The sequence below is a fragment of the Myotis lucifugus genome, unplaced genomic scaffold (assembly GCF_000147115.1).
Source record: "Myotis lucifugus unplaced genomic scaffold, Myoluc2.0 scaffold_48, whole genome shotgun sequence".
In the NCBI taxonomy this organism is placed as follows: Eukaryota; Metazoa; Chordata; class Mammalia; order Chiroptera; family Vespertilionidae; genus Myotis; species Myotis lucifugus.
The window spans coordinates 5,005,750-5,028,579 of record NW_005871096.1 but is presented as its reverse complement, the minus strand read 5'-3'; positions in this window follow the sequence as shown (position 1 = coordinate 5,028,579).

The window sequence follows — 22,830 nt, the reverse complement described above, 5'->3', positions numbered from 1 at the left end:
AGAGAGGAAGGGAGAGGCAAAGAGAGATAGAAACATCAATGATGAGAGATCAGTCATTGATCAGCTGCCTCCTGCACATCTCCTACTGGGGATCAAGCCCTAAACCCAAGCATGTGCCCTTGATCAGTCCACAGGTCGACCCTTTATCCACTGAGCCAAACCGGCTAGGGCTAGTGTGCATTTCTATGATACAAAATCTGTATATATTTTTATTGATTTGAGAGGGAGAAAAGGAGAGAGAGAGGAAGAGGGAGAGAGGGAAAGAGAAATGTCGATGTGAGAGAAACATCGATCAGCTGCCTCTTGCATGCCCCAACCAGGGATCAAGCCCAAAACCCAGGCATATACCCCAACTGGGAATCAAACTGGAGACCTTTTTGGTGCATGGGATGATGCCCAACCAACAGAGACACACTGGCTAGGACTCATGATTTTTTTTAAAAGCAAATATAGCTTACTTCCTGGAATTCTTTCAGAATTCAAAGCAAACTAAAACTGTGACTATTCAAATTTAGGTCATGAGATGACATAATTCTGGTAGACATTAAGTAAGTATGATGAAATAAGTTTAGGTATTAAGTGATGCATGAATTTTGCATAGACATGTTACCTAATCAGAAATTAAAACTATTAGCCCTTCTGTCATATGAGGACACAGAAGACAGCAATGTATGACCCAGGAATTAGGTCACCACATCGGGGCTAACTGTGCAGATGTTTGTTTGTTGTTGCCTAGTGAACAAGATAGCCCCATTTTTTCTACTTTTCCAATCTGACCCCCTGTAATCAGAAATGGGCTGATGCCCTAGCTGGTTTGGCTCAGTGGATAGAGTGCTGGCCCGGGTTCGATTCTAGTCAAGGGCACATGCCCGGGTTGCCGGCTTGATCCCTAGTAGGAGGCCTGCAGGAGGCAGCCAATCAATGGTTCTCTCTCATCATTGATGTTTCTATCTCTCTCCCTTTCTCTCTGAAATCAATGAAAAAATATATTTAAGAAAGAAAGAAGAAAGAAAGAAAGAAAGAAAGAAAGAAAGAAAGAAAGAAAGAAAGAAAGAAAGAGAGAAAGAAAGAAAGAAAGGAAGGAAGAAGGGGAGAAAGAAAGAGAGAAATAGATTGAAAGGGAAATCCAACCATGTTTCATGTTGCTATCAATTATGTGGACTAGCCCAGTGGCTGAACCAGAGGGATCTGCTCCAGAAAGAAAGGCTTGGATTAAAATTAATGATTAATGAAAGAAAGGTGAAACTATTGCTGAGGAGAAAGGAGCCAATAAATGGATTTTACCAAAGGGAAAAACTAATAGTTCTGCTGAGGCTTAGCGAGAGGCTTAGAACAAGAGAATAATATTATTTTTTAGCTTGGATGCAGATGCTTGTTGCAAAACCTTTTCCTTTTTTGGAGAGCCAAGAAGTTAGCTGAATGAAATACAAACTTCCACAAGTGGTCTACACTCTCAAAATGATTGAAAAAAGGGGAGCTCTAATATGACTATGTAGAAAAATATTAATGTGGCTATGTTCTTTTGTTTTTGTTTCCCAGGACACTGTCCTTATGGATAGAATTGACCTAAGGAAGGTGTAGACTTGGTTAATGGCAGATTGATTATGGTTCATTATCATCCAGCAGATGTATACCTTCAAGTTCAGATAGCTATAAATCAGGGAGGCAAGAGAATTATAAAGTCAGTATAAAAATATGACAAAATTTATGCTGGTATTGTTAAATGGTTTGGTTTCTGTTTAAATCCACACCAATTCTTCACTGGTTATTGCAAATGTTTAAAGCTTGTGTGTACACTTCAATTCTAAAGCATCTTAACTTCTATCACAATAAAGATCTTGTCATAAAAAGATCTTGACAACAGATCAGGGTGGAGGACCGTAATGTGACAGTTAATTCCAGCAGGTCAAGAATCAGACTAAACAGTTTCTCTAAAGTTCCTGCATGGCACTGACCCCTGATAAAGGCATGAAACATATTGTTTAGTAGTGTTGTTTTGTAAACGTGGGTCTAAGGAATTTCAGGGTAGCTGTGACTTGTACCACTTTGCCCACATTGATTATTAATATCAGTGAAATCAACTGAGGGCTCCAGAGGCTGATAATTTAAAGCAAGATACTGTGTCTATTAATCTGAACCTAATGCAAGAATTCCAAAGAGGTTGATAGAATTCAATTCCTTCCCCCATCTTGCCACATTGGGGCTAACTGTTTAAATGTTTGTCTAGTGGACAACAAACATTTTCTCTACTTATCCTGATTCCCTGAGATAGAAATGGACTGAAAGGATAGTCCAATCATGTCTCTTTTTGGTATCAGTAATATGGAATAGACCAGTTTTACACTGGGACTCAGCTCTGCTGTTGAGACTGGTTATTTAACAGGAATATGTTCTATGTGACCAGCAAAATATTGAAAAAATACACCCAAGTCCTAGCCAGTTTGGCTCAGTGGTTAGAGTGTCAGCCCTCGGACTGAAGGGTCCCAGGTTCGATTGTGGTCAAGGGCACATACCTCAGTTCAGGCTCCACCCCCGCCCCCAGGTTGGGGCATGTGTAGGAGGTGGTCAATTGATGTCTCTCTCAAATCGATGTTTCTCTCTCTCCCCCTCCACCTCTCTAAAAATCAATGGAAAAAAGCCCAGCCGGCATTGCTCAGTGGTTGAGTATTGACCTATGAACCAGGAGGTGACGGTTCGATTTCCAGTCAGGGCACAGGTTGCGGGCTCGATCCCTCGTGTGGTGCATGCAGGAGGCAGTCTATCAATGTTCCTCATCAGTAATGTTTCTATCTCTCTCTCTTTCTCCCTTCCTCTCTGAAATCAATATATATATACATTTAAAAATCAATGCATGGATGGACCTGGAGAGCATTATGCTAAGCGAAATAAGCCAAAGAAAGATAAATATCACATGACCTCACTTATTTGTGGAATATAATGAACAATATAAACTGATGAACAAAAATAGATCTAGAGGCACAGAAGCATCCAACAGATCGTCAAACCTCAAAGGGAGGGTTGGGGGGTGGGGTAAGAGATCAACCAAAGGATTTGTATCCATGCATATGAGCATGACCAATGGACACAGACAATAGGAGGGTGGGGGCATGTGCTGGGGGGCAGGAGCAGGTAGAGAGAGGTCAATGAGGGAAAAAGGAGACATATGTAATACTTCAACAATAAATAATTTTTTTAAAAAAGAAAAATCAATGAAAATATTCTTGGGTGAGGATTAAAAAAATTTTTTTAAAGGATGACAAAGCAATGTAATATTACCTAATTGGGGAGAAAAAATAATAAGCAGAATATTTCTAATCCAGAACCCCACTACTTAAAAAGAGAGTCAATGGCCAAGAGTTGGAAACAGCCAAAGTGCCCTACGATGGAGGACTGGATAAAGAAGATGTGGTATATACCATATACACAATGGAGTACTACACGGCCATAAGAAAGGATGACATAGCATCATTTACAACAACATGGATGGACCTTTAGGACATTATGCGAAGTGAAATAAGTCAAACAGAAAAAGCTAAGAACTATATGATTTAACTTATATGTGGAATTAAAACTGAAACTTATGAACACAAACAGCAGTGTGGTTGCCAGAGGGCGGGGATGGGGGAAGAAAGGGATCCTAATATGAGGTGACAGGAGATTTGACTTTGGGTGATGAACACATGTTCCTATATACAGATTTTGTAAATTAGTAATCCACACATGAAACCTATATGTTCATGTTGATTAATGTCACCCCAATAAAATTAAAAAATAAAATGTTAAAAAAAAGAGAGTCAAAACTAACTGCTCCAGTTTGAATTAGAACCATCCTCAACACATAGCAATTTATTTGAAATTAAAATATTTGGCTAAGCCCTAACCGGTTTGGCTCAGTGGATAGAGCATCGGCCTGTGGACTCAAGGGTCCCAGGTTCGATTCCGGTCAGGGGCATGTACCTTGGTTGCGGACATATCCCCAGTAGGGGGTGTGCAGGAGGCAGCTGATCGATGTTTCTCTCACATTGATGTTTCTAACTCTCTATTCCTCTCCCTTCCTCTCTGTAAAAATTCAATAAAATATACTTTTTAAAAATAAAATAAAATACTTGGCTAAACTTTCAGCTATTATGATATCACAGTATGGTTAGCCAAGAGTATGGTGAGAGCACAATAAATTATTTTATGATATTTAAGCATGTAATCCTAGAGTACCCCCTAACTCCAAGCTAAAGGCATCATGATCCATGAATAAACGAGACAGTGGGGAAATTTAAGAGAAGTATTCATGAATAAATTGGCATGTTTGGTGAAATACTTTGTAGCATCCCATATGAATTGAAATGGAAAAAAGCAAGAAAGTGAAACTTCCCACAGAAGAATTGTTAGTTCTTAAATATACGTGATTAGAGCTAGAGCAAAAGTTTTGAGGGAGTATAAGATCAGATGGATCTAGCAGATAAAAATGAAAAAGAGATAATATTTGGCATAGCGTAAGAGCAAAGAAATCTTACCCTAAAATTATAGAAACCAAAGTAATTGTATTTGAACCAGGAACAAAATCTAGGATAAAAGTTTCTGAATAGAGTGATGTATATGGGTGGAGTCCTGCTTTTTCTACTGGGAGAATGACTCTACGTGCATAATTTAGGAACAGATATCATTTTCAACAATTAAATCATGGAACTACTGAGTAATATAAAGCCAGAGACAGATACTGTGGTTATTTAATGACTGGGTAAACATGACAGAAACAGAACACACCGTTCTTGGCTTTGATAAATAGTTCTCCACCCAAATACTGGAAATCACATAAGCAGCACTAACATTAAATTATGGATGACTCTGTCCACCAATTACTTGTAAGTAGAGCAGATAGATCATCAGAGACAATACCTAATAGTCTGTCCACTAATTACTTGTAAGCAGAGCAGATAGATCATCAGAGACAATACCTAATAGTCATTAGCCATCAATAGCTGAGCATTTTTGATGTGCCAACTTTTGTGGTATGTCAAGTATCATGTGTAATTCTCACAATAAAGCAGTAGATAACATTATTTTACCTTGTTATTGATGAGAAACCTAAGGAACATAATATCACTCCAGCTTTCTGACTTCAGAGCCAGAGCTTCTAATCACTGTCCTCTAAAACTCTAATCTCCACAAGCTATTGTTTAATGATCTGAAAGAATGGCTACTGGCAGTAATGGAGAAAGAATTTCTGAAAATAAAAAAGCAGTCCATTAGACTAATCACCAAAACATCAAACGAAGAATTCATATAGAAAATTTATTCTATCTCTTCTTTTGGCAATCGCAGCACCAATTACATTTCCACTTCCTTTTTAAATTTTTTTATTATTATTTTAATTTTTAAAAATTCTTTATTGTTGAAGTATTACATATGTCTCCTTTCCCCCCCTCAATTGAGCTCTCCCCGCCCGCTCCTACTCTCCCCCCACCCCCCACCCCCCCTGCACAGGCCCTCACCACCCTACTGTCTGTGTGGATTGGTTATGCTTATATACATGCATACAAAATCCTTTGGTTAATCTCTTATGCCCCCTCCCCTCACCTTCCCCTGCCTTCCCTCTGAGATTTGACAGTCTGTTGGATGCTTCTATGTCTCTGGATCTATTTTTGTTCATCAATTTATGTTGTTCATTATATTCCACAAATGAGTGAGATCATAGATATTTATCTTTCTCTGACTGGCTTATTTCGCTTAGCATAATGCTTTACAGGTCCCTCCATGCTGTTGCAAATGGTAAGAGTTCTTTATTTTATACAGCAGCATAGTATTCCATTGTGTAGATGTACCACAGTTTTTTAATCCACTCATCTGCTGTACATTTCCACTTTCATAAAGTATTTTCATCATCATCATTCAGTGTTAATTGTAAATTGTGCATTGTATTAACGTGATGCTAAATATTTTTTTAAATATATTTTATTTATTTTTTACAGAGAGGAAGGGAGAGGGATAGAGAGTTAGCAACATCGATGAGAGAGAAACATTGATCAGCTGCCTCTTGCACACTCCCTACTGGGGATGTGCCCACAACCAAGGTACATGCTCTTGACCGGAATCGAACCTGGGACCCTTGAGTCTGCAGGCTGACGCTCTATCCACTGAGCCAAACTGGTTAGGGCTTAAATATGTTTTTATTGATTTCAGAGAGAGGAAGGGAGAGGGAGAAAGTGATAGAAACATCAATGATGAGAGAGAATCATTGATCGGCTACCTCCTGCATGTCCCCTACTGGGATCCAGCCTGCAACCCAGGCATGTGCCCTGACCGGGAATCAAATTGTGACCTCCTGGTTCATGGATTTACACTCAACCACTGAGCCACTCCAGCTGGGCATGGTGCTAAATCTTTTTTTTAAATATATTTTTATTGATTTCAGAGAAGAAAGGAGAGGGAGAGAGAGACAGAAACATCAATGAGAATCATTGATCGGCTGCCTCCTGCACACACCCCACCAGGGATTGAGCCTGAAACCCTGGCATGTGCACTTGATTGGATTTGAACCCAGGACCTTTCAGTCCACAGGCTGAAGCTCTATTCACTGAGCCAAATCAGCCAGGGCAATGGTGCTAAATGTTAATCAAAGAACCAGCCAATCAAAAAGGCTTTACTTGATGCTTCTTAGTGTGCTGGGGACTTTAACAGACACCCACTCCCCTTCAATAAAGCAAAACAACCCCTGCCTACACAAATTTTGAGAAGATGAAAAACAAAATAATGCAAAACAGATTGAGTTGTGTGATAAAGAGTTCTTTGTCTTTATCTTCCTTATATTGAAAATGTATACATGTAAACTTATATTCTAAGAGGAAAAAGGTAACAAGAGAACCACTAATTTGACATTATGGAAGGCAGACTTTTAAAAATGAAACAGGCATCTAACATCTTTAATTAAAAATTTACATTTTAACCATTTTTATTATATCAATAGTAAATTTGCTTTAAGCATTTCTATAGTCATCAGTATACTCAAAAGATACCTACAGGAGGAAAAAAATATGCTTTCTGTGGTTTTATTAGCACAAAAATAACTTTTAGTTCTAAAATATTTTTGTTAAATAGGGCATCAACACTTGAGTTTAATAAAGAGCCATAATTCAAGTGCTCTTGCTTTTAATTATACTTTTTCTTTACATGCATATAATGTTCTGTATTAACCAAATACCCCACCATAATCAGAAAATTAAATGCAAAGAAGCATTTGCCATGTACAAGAGACTTTGATGGACATTGTGAGTGAAAAAAGGAGATAAGAAAAAAGGAAATAAATGACAGGGCATTTGTCCATGAGAACTACACACTAAGTTGGAGAAGTTAACACACACACACACACACACACACACACACACACACACACGAGAAACGAACTCCTTTAAACATTCATCCCATGGCTACAGAGAGGATGTACTACCTTGGTTCTACAAATGCCTGCCTCTCTGGCCACCCCTCACTCAATGAGTCTTTAATCTTTAATGTAACTGTTCCTCGATGTTCACATGTTCTTCTCACTATATACTGTCACCCTAAATGACCTCAAATTCTCCTAAATCTTCAAATTAACATCGATGCAAATGTCTGCCATGTCTGCATCTCTGTGCTCTGAAATCACATGTTCATCTGCCTGCTGAAGTCATTCCAGTGGACTTTGTGATTATATCCCCTACATCCTTTACACCCTAACTCCAGAGGTAGGTTTCATTAGTCTAAGAATCCTTTCCAACCACCTTGCTAGATATTGGTTTAAATGGGCACAAAGCATTCCTCTGGCCTCAGGCATGACTTAATGCCGGGCATGAGATTCAGCCTAGGCTCTGACAAGTAAGGAAAGAGGCCAATCTATCTTTCATCTCTCGTAGGGAGAGATGGCCTCTTCTCGCCCTCCCTCCCCCAATATAGTCATGTGCACGTGTAAGGCCAGAATAGTTGCAGGTTCCTAAAAACTAGCCTAAGGAAGAAGCTGACAGGAGGAAGAGAGAGCAGAGCCGAGAGAATCACTGAGATATATTAGGGAGTCATCAAGACTCCCCATTGAATTAATGTTTTCAATGGTTTCTTTCCTACTTCAAGAAGCTTAAGGGCATCACAAATTTACTTACTGGCTAGTAAATTCTCCTCTCTCTCTAACTTAGAGATTGGCACCAGCCTCAGTCATGTTCTTTGGACTCAAACACTCCTACTGATAAGAGGTGAGAAAGAGATTGTTAATACTTTCTGTCATAAGAGCACGATCCAATGAAAGTAAAGACTAGCCCGGCCGGTGTGGCTCAGCGGTTGAGTGTCGACCTATGAAACAGGAGGTCACGGTTTGATTCCCGGTCAGAGCACATGCAGGAAGCAGCCGATCCATGATTCTCTCATCATTGATGTTTCTGTCGCTCTCTCCTTCCCTTCCTCTCTGAAATCAATAATAAAATTTATAAAAATTTAAAAAATAAGAAAGTAAAGACTAAAAAATAACAGAAAAAAACGAGTGTTTTTATGTTCATCCATTTAACTACCATTTAGTGAGAGACTCCTACATGCCAGGTATTGTGGGTACAAAGACAAGTAAGATGTAAAAGATGTAAGGTGTTAGGTCCGATCAGGCTGGTCTTACAACTAAATGACACTGGTGTCTTACAACTAAATGACACAGACCAGTAAGCCAGGACAAGCAGAATAGGGAAAGTGAGATAGTTAAAAAGCAGTTTGCAGCCATTTGGATGCCAAGCAGTCCAAAGCCATCTAGTAAATCCTATCTTCCCTAAACCAGTGGTCGGCAAACTCATTAGTCAACAGAGCCAACTATCAGCAGTACAATGATTGAAATTTCTTTTGAGAGCCAAATTTTTTAAACTTAAACTATATAGGTAGGTACATTGTTATTAACTTAATTAGGGTACTCCTAAGCTGGCCTTTGCTAAAAACGTCCTCAATCTGATTGAGGTACGTTCACTGAGGTCGACCCCTTCCAACTCTCCCATCCTCAACTCGTGCATGAATCGTGCTTGCCTCCCCCACGCTGCGTATCCCGTGGCCCGCCTGTGCCGCGTTTCCCGTCGCCCGACCGACCGACCGACACCCCCCACTTCTTCTAACGCCACTTCTTCAAAATGGAGTCGCCCAGGCCGAAAACTGACTTCTGCGCATGAGCCACGAAGTTTCAATCGCACTGTACTTGCGCGCCCGCACGTGGTATTTTGTGGAAGAGCCACACTCAAAGGGCCAAAGAGCCGCATGTGGCTCTCGAGCCGCAGTTTGCTGACCACTGCCCTAAACCAAGGACACTTAAGAGTAAATGATTTGCCGGAACCGGTTTGGCTCGGTGGATAGAGCATCGGCCTGCGGACTGAAGGGTCCCAGGTTCGATTCCGGTCAGGGGCATGTACCTGGGTTGCGGGCACATCCCCAGTGGGGGATGTGCGGGAGGCAGCTGATCGATGTTTCTCTCTCATTGATGTTTCTGGCTCTCTATCTCTCTCCCTTCCTCTCTGTGGAGGATCAATAAAATATATTAAAAAAAAAAAAAAAAGAGTAAATGATTTGCATTATTCCTCCCCAGCCAGAGGGCAAATAGCTTAAATCTATCTCAGGGAGACAGATAGACACACCCAAGGACAAATGAAACTAAAAGAAAAAAACCTCATTTTGGTATATTAGACTACAACCCTCCAAACTACTGTCTCTTTCCTCCCACCAGACCATTTATCATAATTCTTATTGTTCTAGTTTTTGCCTCAATAATACCAAAATTTATAAAATAGTTTGTTTCCACCAGGTTACAAACCCTACTTGTACTCAGGAAATACCACCCCTACACACCATCACAACCCCATTTCTGCTTAGGCCTGATTGTCCCTCTGACTCCCAGAGCAAGGATGGTGGGTCAGGTACAGAAACTCACCAGGGCAGAAAGCTCCGGATGTTTAGCAATGGGCAAAACAGGGAAAACAAGAACCTCGATCCCAGGATAAGCTATCCTCCCCTTTCATATCACTAGTCGGGCAGCTTAGACCCCTGGTCTTTTCCTCCCTAAAGATAACATTAGGCTTCAGTTGTATTTCAGCTTCAGGCCCAGAAAAGCAGCAAAACCAGACAAGTGATGCGGTGGCAGCCTCAGGACCAGCTTTTACCTCCCTTCACTCAGCAGGGCCACTTTTGAGCCTTCACCAATCAGTCTCTTGGGGAAATCATGCCACTGCAACCCCTCGCTCCAACCATGAGAAATCTATAGTGTTCCAGCTGACTACAATCAAAGTCCACCCCCCAACCCTGCCCCCCCCCACCCCGCATCTTGAGGTCTCCCCTCAGCAGGAAGTAACTATAGAAGATATAACCTTCATCCCTATTTCATAAAACAAAAAGGCTGGAATGTTAGGTGTGATCAAATAATTGAATCAATAGCCCCTCCCCTGGGAACTGACATTTAGACCACTTCACAACCGACATTCCCTTTTGCTTAGACCACATTCCACTTGCTAAGACCATTATCCTTCCCCTCCGGACCTTCCCAGGATCTGGACCTGCCCAGAGATTTCTTCACTCAGCAAAAGCCCTGCCTTGAGTCCTTTAAAATCTCTGACTCTGTCCCTGGGTCCTGGCGCCATTTTGGGGCTCAGCCTATCTGGGTTTCCAGATGACCTAATAAATTAATTCTTTACCCCTTTTACTGGGTACCTCCTTCGACGACCCTAACAATAAGGCATGATTCCCTGAGAGCTCATAGTTTGATAGAGGATTTATTATTGAGAAATTGTTTGGCCCAGGTGTTGTTTTAACCTCCAAACTAATGTTCAATTTGCTAAATGAGTCACTTGTATTTCTTTGTCCTCAAAACACAGTTAGTAAAATGTCCTCAGAATCTGAAGCATTATTTCCTAGGCTCTTAAATGCACAATATTTGATTTAGACAAATCCGTGATTTTCAATTTCTGTTTCTTCAGTTGATTCAAAGATAGGGTATTAGAAGTCAACCTCAAGATCCCTCTTGAAACCTAGATCAAATCCTAAGCAGCTAGGTCTGTGCTGCCTCCTCCTGGATTCCTTTCATTGTCAAGAATTAAAAGGAGCAAGAGAAGAGAGAAAAGAAAACAAGACCACCATCACCAAAACAGCAGCAGCAGCAAGAAGAAATTAATCTCAAGCTATTGTGAAACCTAAAGTCCCTAAAATTAAAAAATTTTAAAAAGCCTCTAACCAAAATTAGTCCAGGTCAGTCTAGTTCTCCATCATTCACAATCCCTTCAATTACTTTGTAAGTCTAAACCCGTGGTCGGCAAACTGCGGCTCTCGAGCCCCATGCGGCTCTTTGGCCCCTTGAGTGTGGCTCTTCCTAAGCCTTAGGAGTACCCTAATTAAGTTAATAACAATGTACCTACCTATATAGTTTAAGTTTAGAAAATTTGGCTCTCAAAAGAAATTTCAATCATTGTACTGTTGATATTTGGCTCTGTTGACTAATGAGTTTGCCGACCACTGGACTCTAAACCAAGTGTTGAGGCACAATCATTTAGGGAAGGATAAGTAGGACATTTGTCTACTTCCCTTCCCACCAACTAGTACTATAAAAACATTTGAATTTCCATGGTAACTACAAACTCCTCACCATTATCTTCATTATAGATTCTGATGCATTACTTGTAAGGTTCAGTTGAAAGAAATGGGGTAGGTGAGAAAATTGAAAAGGCGAGCCAGCGCAGACCTAGAGAGCTACGAATTAATTAGAAATTAGAATTTTTCAACATAGTATGGCAAAGAGCTATGACGTGGAAAACAGTTCCCATATATTACGTTGTATAAAAGAAACTTGCTTTGACCTCATTTTCTTCATTATTCCTTTTCTCCTTTATCGCCTTTTGCAGCTTTTTTTTGTTTCTGTCTTCTTTTTATTGGATTTACATTTTGCAATTGTGTCCTTTATCTCACTAGTCCTCCTTTTCCCTTTTTAAATAGTTTAATACATTGTAGAAATGTACATTTTAAAATTTGTCATACTGCACTTTTTGTTCTTGAATAGGAATTGAGCAAAAGGAGGGGTTTAAGATATAAGAAATTTGTATTATATGCATTTTCTGCCTCAGTAGAGTAATAGTGCCTTCTAGTGTTTGTAGTAACATTTTGTATTTGCATCATTTCTAATCATCTAAAAAGTAAAATACTTTGACTCTTTGTAGTTCTCCTGCCATATTTATTAAATACTAGAGGCCCGGTGCATGAAATTCCTCAGCCCAGCCTGCACCCTCTCACAGTTTGGGACCCCTCGGGGGATGTCCGCCTGCTGGCTTAAGCAGATCCCCCAAAACCATCCCCCAAAGGGGTCCCAGATTGTGAGAGGGCACAGGCAATGCCAAGGGACCCCACCGGTGCATGATCGGGGCAGGAGAGAGATGTGGAAGGTTGGCCAGATGGGGAGGGACCGCAGGAGGGCTCCAGAGCCAGACCCCAGCAGCAAGCTAACCTACCAGTTGGAGGTCTTCCCCCTGGTGGTCAGTGCACATCATTGCAAACGGTTGAGTGGCCTTAGCATATCATTAGCATATTATGCTTTGATTGGTTGAATGGCCAACTGCTCGACCAGACACTTAGCATACTAGGCTTTTATTATATAGGATTAGAGGCCCGGTGCACGAAATCCATGCATGAGTGTGGTCCCTAGGCCTAGCTGGCAATTGAAGCGTGAGCTTCTGGTGTGGAAGGGCAGGTCCCAGCTGACCTCTGGGCCCTGGGTAGTACCTGGGCCCCCAGGCTTCCGCGCGTGTCCCCCTCTGCCTGAGTCATCAGGCCCCCGCCCAGCTTCCTCAGCACCTGGGAGCCAAGTGGCGGCCCCGGCCCCTGCCGCCACTGCTGGTCACCGTCTGAGGGGTGATAGATGGAGTGATCGCCACTCGCACCCGCCTTAGCCCCACTCGCACCCGCCTTAGCCTGGCACTGCCTGCTCACCTGCTCCACCATCCTGCTGCGGTCCCGCTCTTGTCAAAGCCTATCGGGGCTGGTAGCACCTCCACTACTGCCCACTGCCAGCAGCACATCTCCAATGCCCACCATGTTCTGCACCCCCGCCCCGGTGGTCAGCACACATCATAGTGAGTGGTTGAACTCCCGGTTGAGGGAACAATTTGCGTATTAGGCTTTTATTATATAGGATATAGACAGCATTGTTACCCCTATTTTAGAAATTTAAAAACCAAAAATCATAATACATTTATTTAATGGTGAGTTGATTGTTTAGACCAAACATTGTTAGAAAAATGTATTTCACTTAAGGCACTCCCCATTCAGCTGCCATCAGTCACCAATTGGTGAGAAGACAGATAAAAAAAAAAAGATTCATGATCTTGCCAAGCCCAGCCCACTAAAAAGGAATGCCATAGACAGAGAATTGCAAAAGCTGGTTGCTTGAGGGCACCATGAAAATGATGCAGAAGGTTTGCTCAAACTTTCTATTCCTCAAGGTAACTTTTTTTTTTAATTTTGTTTTATTGCTTAAAGTATTACAAAGAGTATTGCATATGTCTCCTTTTTTCCCCCCCTTGACATTCCCCCAGCCTCCCCTATCCCCCAGTGTCTTATGTCCATTGGTTATGCTTATATGCATGCATACAAGTCCTTCGGTTGATCTCTTACCCCTCCCTCCCACCCTCAAGGTAACTTTTAAGGAGTGATTTGATTGATATGTCTATTTTGGTTCTGTAGCCCCTGAGTCACCTCTATTTCTCCTGTACTGGACATCATAAACAGTTTCAGAACATTCTGAGAAGAACAGTGCTCTCAGAGAGGCAGATATGTTCCTTAAGACATTTATCAGATTCAGATGTGAGATGTTAGTTATTGCCATGTACTTCCCAACTTTCTGTGGGTTTGGATAAGCATTCCCTGAAATGGATTGTCACTTGTTGACTATTATGAAAATATGAGGAATAGGTATATGCATATGTATGTCTATGGAATTGTATTAGGGTCCTCCAGAAAAATTGAAACTATTAGTATGTGTGTGTGTGTGTGTGTGTGTGTGTGTGTGTGTTTAATTTTTCTTTTGTTGTTGTTAATCCTCACTCAAGGATATTTTTCTTTTTCTTTTTTTTAACGTGTATATGTTTATTGATTTCAGAGAGGAAGGGAGAAGGAGAGAGAGACAGAAACATCATGATGAAAGAGAATCACTGAATGGCTGCCTCTTGCACGCCCCACACTGGGGATTGAGCCCACAACCCGGCCATATGCCCTGACTAGGTATTGAACCATGACCTCCTAGTTCATAGGTAGACCCGCAACCACTGAACCAACCCAGCTGGGCTCCAGCACCCATTTTTTGATAAAATCTCTCAGCAAAGTGGGAATAGAGGGATCATACTTCAACATAATAAAGGCTATATATGACAAACCTACAGCAACATCATATGCAATGGGCAAAAACTAAAAAATCATTTCCCTTAAGAACAGGAACAAGACAGGGAAGTCCACTTCAACGACTCTTATTCATCATAGTACTGGAAGTCCTAGCCACAGCAATCAGACAAGAAGAAAAATAAAATGCATCCAAATTGGAAAGGAGGAAGTAAAACTGTCCTTATTCATAGATGACATGATATTGTACATAGAAAACCATAAAGACTCCACCAAAAAAAACTACTAGATTTAATAGGTGAATTTGGCAAGGTAGCAGGATACAAAATTAACATCTAAAAATCATAGCATTTTTATATACCAATAATGAACTCTCAGAAGTAGAAACTAAAAACAAACAAACAAAAATCCCATTTACCATTGCAACAAAAAAAATAAGATACATAGAATAAACTTAACCAAGAAGGTAAAAAACCTGTACTCAGAAAACTATAGGACATTGAAAAAAGAAATTGAGGAAGATACAAACAAGTGGAAGCATATACCATGTTCATGGATTGGAAGAATTAACATAATTAAAATGTCCATGCTGCCAAAAGCAATCTATAGATTAAACACAATCCCTATTAAAATATCAATGGCATATTTCACAGATCTAGAACAAATATTCCAAATATTTATATGGAACCAAAATAGACCCTGAGTAGCCTCAGCATTCTTGAGAAAAAAGAATAAAGTTGGCCCTAGATGGTTTGGCTCAGTGGATAGAGTGAGTCAGCCTATGGATTGAAGGGTCCCAGTTTCGATTCCGGCCAAGGGCACATGCCCAGGTTGCAGGCTCAGTCCCCAGTGGGGCATGTGCAGGAAGCAGCCTATCAATGATTCTCTCTCATCCTTGATGCTTCTATCTCTTTCTCTCCCTCTCCCTTCCTCTATGAAATCAATAAAAATATATTTTTAAAAATATATTTAAAGAAAAGAACAAAGTTGGAGGGATCACAATATTGGATATCAAACTATATTACAAAGCCAATATAATTAAAACAGCCTGGAACTGGCACAAGAACAGGCATACAGATCAATGGAACAGAAAAGAGACCCCAGAAATTGACCCATGCCATTACAGTCAATTAATTTCTATTTGACAAATGAGGCAAGAGTGTACAATGCAGTAAAGACAGTCTTTTCAATAAATGGCATTGGGAAAATTGAACAGATACATGCAAAAAAATGAAACTAGACCACCAACTTACACCATATATAAGAATAAACTCAAAGTGGATAAAAGACTTAAATGTAAGTGAATGAAACCATAAAAATCCTAGAATAAAACATAGGCAATAAAATCTCAACATTTCACATAGCAGAGTTTTCACCAATGTATCTCCTAGGGCAAGAGAAGCAAAGGCAAAAACAAACAAATGGATTTACATTAAAAATGAAAAGGGAACCCACTATATGGGAGAACATATTTGTCAATGAGACATCTGATAAGGAGCTAATTTCCAAAATACAGGGTATCCCCCCAAAAATGTATATACACTTTAACAGCTGATAGCTCAATTTTGAAAATGAAATTTTAATAAACAATGCCTTTATAATTATGCAAAATCTGTGTATACATTTTTGGGGGACTCCCTGTATATAAAAAACCCATACAGCTCAACAAAAGGAAGACAAACAATTGAATTTAAAAATGGGCAAAGGACCTGAATAGACACTTCTCTAAAGAGGACATACTGATGGCCAATAGATATATGAAAAAACACTCAATATCACTAGTTGTCAGAGAGATGCAAATTAAAACTACAATGAGATATAACCTCACACCTGCCAGATGGCTACCATCAATATATCAACAAACAAGTGCTGGTGAGGATGTGGAGAAAAGGGAACCTCAGTATACTACTGGTGGGAATGCAGACTGGTGCAGCCACTATGGAAAACAGTATGGAATTTCCTCAAAAAATTAAAAATGGAACTGCCATTTGACCCAGTGATCCCACTTCTGGGAATATATCCTAAGAATCCCAAAACACCAATCAGAAAGAATATATGCACCCCTATGTTCATAGCAGCATCCTATATAATAAAGAGGTGATATGCAAACTGACCCTCACTCCGTCATGCTGTCACAAGATGGCTGCATCCACAGCAGAGGCAGGGTTCCTGTAACACAAGATGGCTGCGCCCACAGCAGAGGTGGGGTTCCCATAATGAGCAATCAGCAGGGACCTGAGGCTGCGTAGCGCCAGGCCAGGGCGACCTGAGGCTGCGCTCCCTGCCTGGTGGGGCTTGACGGGGGGACCTCAGGCCGCGCCCCCATGTCCCAGGCCGGGGGACCTGAGGCCACGCCCCCTGCCCTGGTGCCAGGCTGGAGGACCTCAGGCCATGCCCCGCGCCCAGCGGGGCTTTACAGGGGACCTGAGAAATACAAAAAAAAGAAAAACAAATACAGGGGTCCTGAGGCTGTGCCCCCCACCCAGCAGGGCTTGACGGGGGACCTGAGGCTGCGACCCCTGCTTGGCGGGGCTTGACGGGGAACCTGAGGCTGCACCCCCTGCTCGGCGCTGGGCTGGGGGACCTGAGGCTGCACCCCCCGCCCGGTGGGGCTTGACGGGGGTGGGGCCGACCGGGTCTAGATCTAGCCCAATGAGGGTGGGGCCGGCTGGGTCTGGGTCTTGCGCAATTTCTAGGTGCATGCGGGTGGGCGGGGACTTGACTCTGGGTCCCGTGGCGTGCCCCAGACTCTGACAGGAGGAAGATTTTCGTACACATTTTACTAATTTTCTTTTATCTCTGACACTTCTATTATAGAGAAAGGGCAAATAGCAATATTAAAATATTTCCTCTAATTAATTCCCTTTTAATGTGCATGAATTTTGTGCACTGGGCCACTAGTTATTTATAACAGCCCAAATGCCCATCAGCAGATGTATGGATAAAAAAGCTGTGGTACAGCCTTGGCCAGTGTTGCTCAGTAGTTAGAGCAGTGGCCCGTGCACCAAGGGGTTGTGGGTACAATTCCCAGCCAAGGGCACGTACCTGGGTTGCTGGTTTGATCCCCGATTGGGAGAAGAGCTAACAAGATGGAAAGAACAGAACTCAATGAAACAGGGCGGGGGGGTGGGAGAGCAAAATGATCTGAGAGTTATGACTGGCTGTTTCAAAAAGAGTTAAATGAGAGGCTTGAGTAGAATAGCCAGTGGTGAGAGACAGAGAGGGAAAAAATCTCCAGAAACTGAGAGAACATAAGGGCTGTAGAAAGAAATACTGCTCTGAATTTAGAGAACAGGAAATTTGAATCTGAAAAGCAGTAACAGTAACTAGCAAGAGCTCCAAAAAGGAAGACTTTCACATTTCCAATGTTGGCGATTATTATCAGGGGTCAGCAAAGCACTATTATGCCTTGCTGTATTTTTTTTTATATGCATCAACACATCAAAACACATTGTTCTGTTAGGGACAACAGAAGAGTTACCAGATTAATTACCTCCATCAATCTAAAACCAATTTTACAACCCTTACAAAAAAATTTTTATGTAAATTGTATATTCTGAAAAGTGTCTGACTTTAGATCTAAGCCTCATGTTTAAGGAGTACAGTATACTTAAATGTACTTGGGACTCCTGTACACTCTTCAAAAATATTGAGAATTCCAAAGATCATGTTTATGTAGGTCAAACAACATTGTGTTAGAAATTAAAAGTGAGATCCCTGGCCAGGTGGCTCAGTTGGTTGGAGTGTCCTCTTGTACACCAAAAGGTTGTGGCTTTGATTCTCGGTCAGGGCACATAGCTATGTTGCAGGTTTGATCCCCAGCATGTGCAGGAGGCAACTGATCGACGTTTCTCTTCTCTCTCTCACTCTCTCTCTCTCCTCTCTTCCTTCCTCTCTCTCTCTCTCAAATTAATAATCATATCCTGCTTTAGCTGGTTTGGCTCAGTGGATAGAGGGCAACTGATCGATGTTTCTCTTCTCTCTGTCTCTCTCTCTCCTTCCTCTTTCTCTCTCAAATTAATCATCATATCCTGCCCTAGCTGGTTTGGCTCAGTGGATAGAGCATCAGCCTGCAGACTGAAGGATCTCAGGTTCAATTCTGGTCAAGGGCACATGCTCGATCCCCAGTAGGGGGCGTGCAGAAGGCAGCTGATCAATGATTCTCTCATCATTGATGTTTCTATCTCTCTCCTTCTCCCTTCCTCTCTGAAATCAATAAAAATATATTTTAAAAAATCATATCCTTGGGTGAGGATTTTTAAAAAATTAACTGAGAAATTTTTGGAACATTTATTAATAAAGAACTATAACAAATCCATTACATATTTACATAAATGTTATTAGTGAAAAATAATTATATTTTCCCCCAAAATCTCCTTAATGCCTGGCTTAATAGAACACAACTGTATGTTCACATATGCTTTTGCATTCAATATGCTGCATATGTTGTTCTGGTTGAAGTATATGAAGAAAACCCAGCCTCATACAGATACATACTTGGAAAGGGAAGAAATGTTTTATTTATTTAAATATTTTATTTTATTTTATTGATTTTTCAGAGAGAGAGAGAGAAAGAGAGAGACATATCAATTGGTTGCCTCCCTCACACAACTTGACTGACTGACCAAGATTGAACCCTCAACCTAGGTATGTGCCCTGGCCGGGAATTAAACCCACCACCTTTTGGTGTACAGGACAACACTCCAATCAACTGAGCCACACCGGCCAGTGCTGGGAAGGAATATTTTAATAACTTTTTCAGATAATTGTGGATATTATTCTTCAATACTATGCTAAATCTAGACAAATTATAGTTTCTTAAAGGTTAGTTGCAATGTGGAATCTGAAATGTTATCAATGAACTTTTTGTACTCTGTTACATTAAAATCCATTGGTCTATCTTGAACTTTGAATGAATGTTTTTACCTATGCCTGATTCTCTAACATCCTGCGTTGGTCATTTGGAAAATATTGCTTCACTGATTTATGCAGATCTTCCAAATTTTAATACATTTCACTGTACAATTTCAAGCAATCACATTTGTTAATATCACCACCAATTTAAACAGAATTGTCTTTAAGTGTATTTGGAAGTTGTCAAGTCACAGTGGCAGATATGTTTTCTAACACTCTAATTTTCCGTTGAAAGTTTGAATTTTATTGTAGGCAACAAATTCTGCCAGTTGTTTTCTTTGAAGTGAAAGACTCATATATTCATTTTTTAAAAATATTTTTTTTTATTGATTTCAGAGAGGAAGGGTGAGGGAGAGAGAGATAGGGGTCAGTGAAGAGAGTCAATGATCAGCTGCCTCCTGCACGCTCCCTACTGGGGATTGAGCGCCCGGAATCGAACCCGGGACCCTTCAGTCCAAGGACTGACACTCTATCCACTCAGCCAAACCAATTAGGGCCATCATGTTTTTTTAAAAGTAAACTTTAAAAAAAAATTTTAGATTTACAGAAATGTTTCAGAAATTCTTGTATACTCTTTACTTACTTCTACTGATTTCAACATCTTAAAAAACCATAATGCCATGTCAAAACTAAGAGGGTGTTTCATCTTGAAGGGTGTTTGCTGGTTTCTGGTCTGAAAGAGCTCCATTTAATGCCAATCTTTGCTGGTGACACTCATCATGATCTCTGCTACTCAAATTGATAATCACTGGGCCTAGTTACGAAGAACAATACAGAAAAGATATTCAAGTAGAATCTGCAGACATCTTGTGATTATTTCTGATATTACATTTCTAATCATTCATAACCTGATGAGCATTTATGACAGGTACTGGGAGTCACAAGAAATCGCTACAATTCAACTAGAATTATCGAGGTGTCTCATTAACACGGATCAAATTGATGCCTCACAAAAGGAGAAATGGATGGACAACAACTCAGGATGATCTTAAATTAAACCTGGACACCTTTGGGCTTTTGGGCCTTTGGACCTTTTTAAAGTTTCTTGAGCATTTTTAAATAGAAATAAATTTGGGCTTCACAAAACAAATAAAACTAAGACATTAACATCGCTACAGTACTATTAACTAAATTACAGAACATATTCAGATTTTACTAGTATGTCCTTTCAGTTCTGGGGTCCAATTCAGGATACCACATTACATTTAGTATAGTGCTATTTTCCCCCTTAAAATGTATTTTGAGGGTTGTCTCATATTAGTTAATATGTAGTAGCCTCATCCTCTGGAAGGACTGTAGAATGACTACTTGGAAATGGAATTTTAGAGCCAATGATCATGGCTCTAAAAATTACCAAATCCCTTTCCATTAAAGAAATTACAATGCCCTTCTAACTAGTTCCCATGGGATTTGAGCATTGCACATTTTTTGAAGTTCCAATATTAAGATTAGGGACTGAATGAAGGTGATAAATGTAAAATAGTAAAAAAATTTTTTGCACACTTCAAAATAATTATTCTTATTGTATTGACACAAATACCCATAATATTGCATGATTTACATTATACGAATAATTCATTGTACCATGACCCACATATATAGTAGGTTCTTCTTAGGACCACTAGGGGGCTCTGCTGGAAGGGTTTTTTTTTTATAATTTATTTTAGTCTATTTAGGGAAAGGTTTCCAGATGATGATTTCGAATTCTGAATTCTTAAAACTTGAAAAAGAGAATCAAATCCAGCTTTCTTATTTTTCAGATGAGGAAACCAAGATTAACCAAGAGAACTGGCATGGAGAGCTGGAATGAAACATCTCCTCTTGGTTCCTATGGCGGGGGCTTTTTGCCATCACTCAGTGCCACTACTGAATGATTGACTTCCTGTGGCTATCTCCTTTTTTGCTGCCACAATCTTAGTAATTTTTGCTAAGAGTGTATTTGTGATATTTTTCTAATAGGATACTATACTGATTGGTTAGGTGAAAAAAGTGCAATGACATATAGACTTCTAAGTAAACTTTACTATTTATTCCAAATATTCTGTTCAAAGTAACTCTTAGCACCACTACTAGTTGCAAACCCTAGCAACCATTTTCACATTGCCTTTCATACTTGTTAAAACACTTTACTCTTATCTTTTATTTTTAAAATATATTTTATTGATTTTTTTACAGAGAGGAAGGGAGAGGGACAGAAAATTAGAAACATCCATGATAGAGAAACATTGATCAGTTGCCTCCTGCACACCCCCCACTGGGGATGTGCCGGCAACCAAGGTACATGCTCTTGACGGGAATCACAGGCCGACGCTCTATCCACTGAGCCAAACCGGTTAGGGCTTTACTCTTATCTTCACTCATTTATTCATTTAATAGTTATTGAGTGCCTACTAGAGTCAGATACTGTTGTAGGCCATAGGCTTACGGAAGTAAAACTGCCCTTCTCCCCCAAGAACCATCTATTTCTGCATTTTTCACTTTCACATGCCTTAGTTCAGCGGTCCTCACAGTGTGGTCCCTGAACCAGCAGCAGGAGCAGGGGCATCTGGGGACTTGTTAACAATGCAAATTATTAGGCCCATCCCTCACTCTAGGAATGGGGCCCAGCAATCTCTTTTAAACAACAACAAAACACACACACACACACACACACACACACACACACACACACACGGTCTGAATGGATTCTGATGTACACTGAAGTTTAAAAACTATAGTTTTACCCTGGCCGGGTGGCTCAATGGTTGGGCCTCAACTTATGACTCAGGAGCGCACAGCTCCATTCCCAGTCAGGGCACATACCCCCCCATTGGGGCCGGTCCCTGGTGTGGGGCCGGCAGGACACAGACGATCCGTGATTCTCATCATTGATGTTTCTCTCTCTCTCTCTCTCTCCCTCCCCCTTCCTTTAGAAATCAATAAAAATATATTTTAAAAAACCAGAACACTGTGGTTTTTGTTCCACAGCTCGGTATAATCTAAGTAGGTCAAAGGTCAACACCCTGCCTCAAATACACCTGATGGGACCCAGCACGGACCAGACCTAATGCTATGATTTCTAGTACCTGGCACGATGGGAGTGACAGCGGCACTGTAATGGCTTCAGAACGGAAACGGACCGCGATGGGCTTTCTGGGCCTAGCCCAGCCAAAAACGGGCCCGACTGAGTTCTGGGTCGGGCTGGGTCGGGGCAGCGCTCCAGGCCGCGCGAACCCGCCAGGTTGACTGCAGCCTTCCTCCGGAGGCGGGACGGAGGCGGGGAGCCCCGACCACCCCGCAGGGGTCTGAAGCGGGGGAGGAGGCGCCGACGGCGGCTTCGGGGAGGCCCGCGCCAGGGCTCGCCGGGCGCGGAAAGCCCGCACCCCTCCAGGGCCCCAGAACGCCCCGCAGGGGGGGAGCCTCCGGGGCCGCAGCTTCTCAAGAGACCCCCGGCGGGGCGCGAAGGCTCGGCGGCGGGAAGCCCTATTGGGGGCGCTTACCACGGGAAGCGGCCTGCCCCCCCCGGGGCAGGTCAACCTTCGTGGCGCATCCCCGGCCCCCGGGCGCCATTTTTGGGGGCCCGGG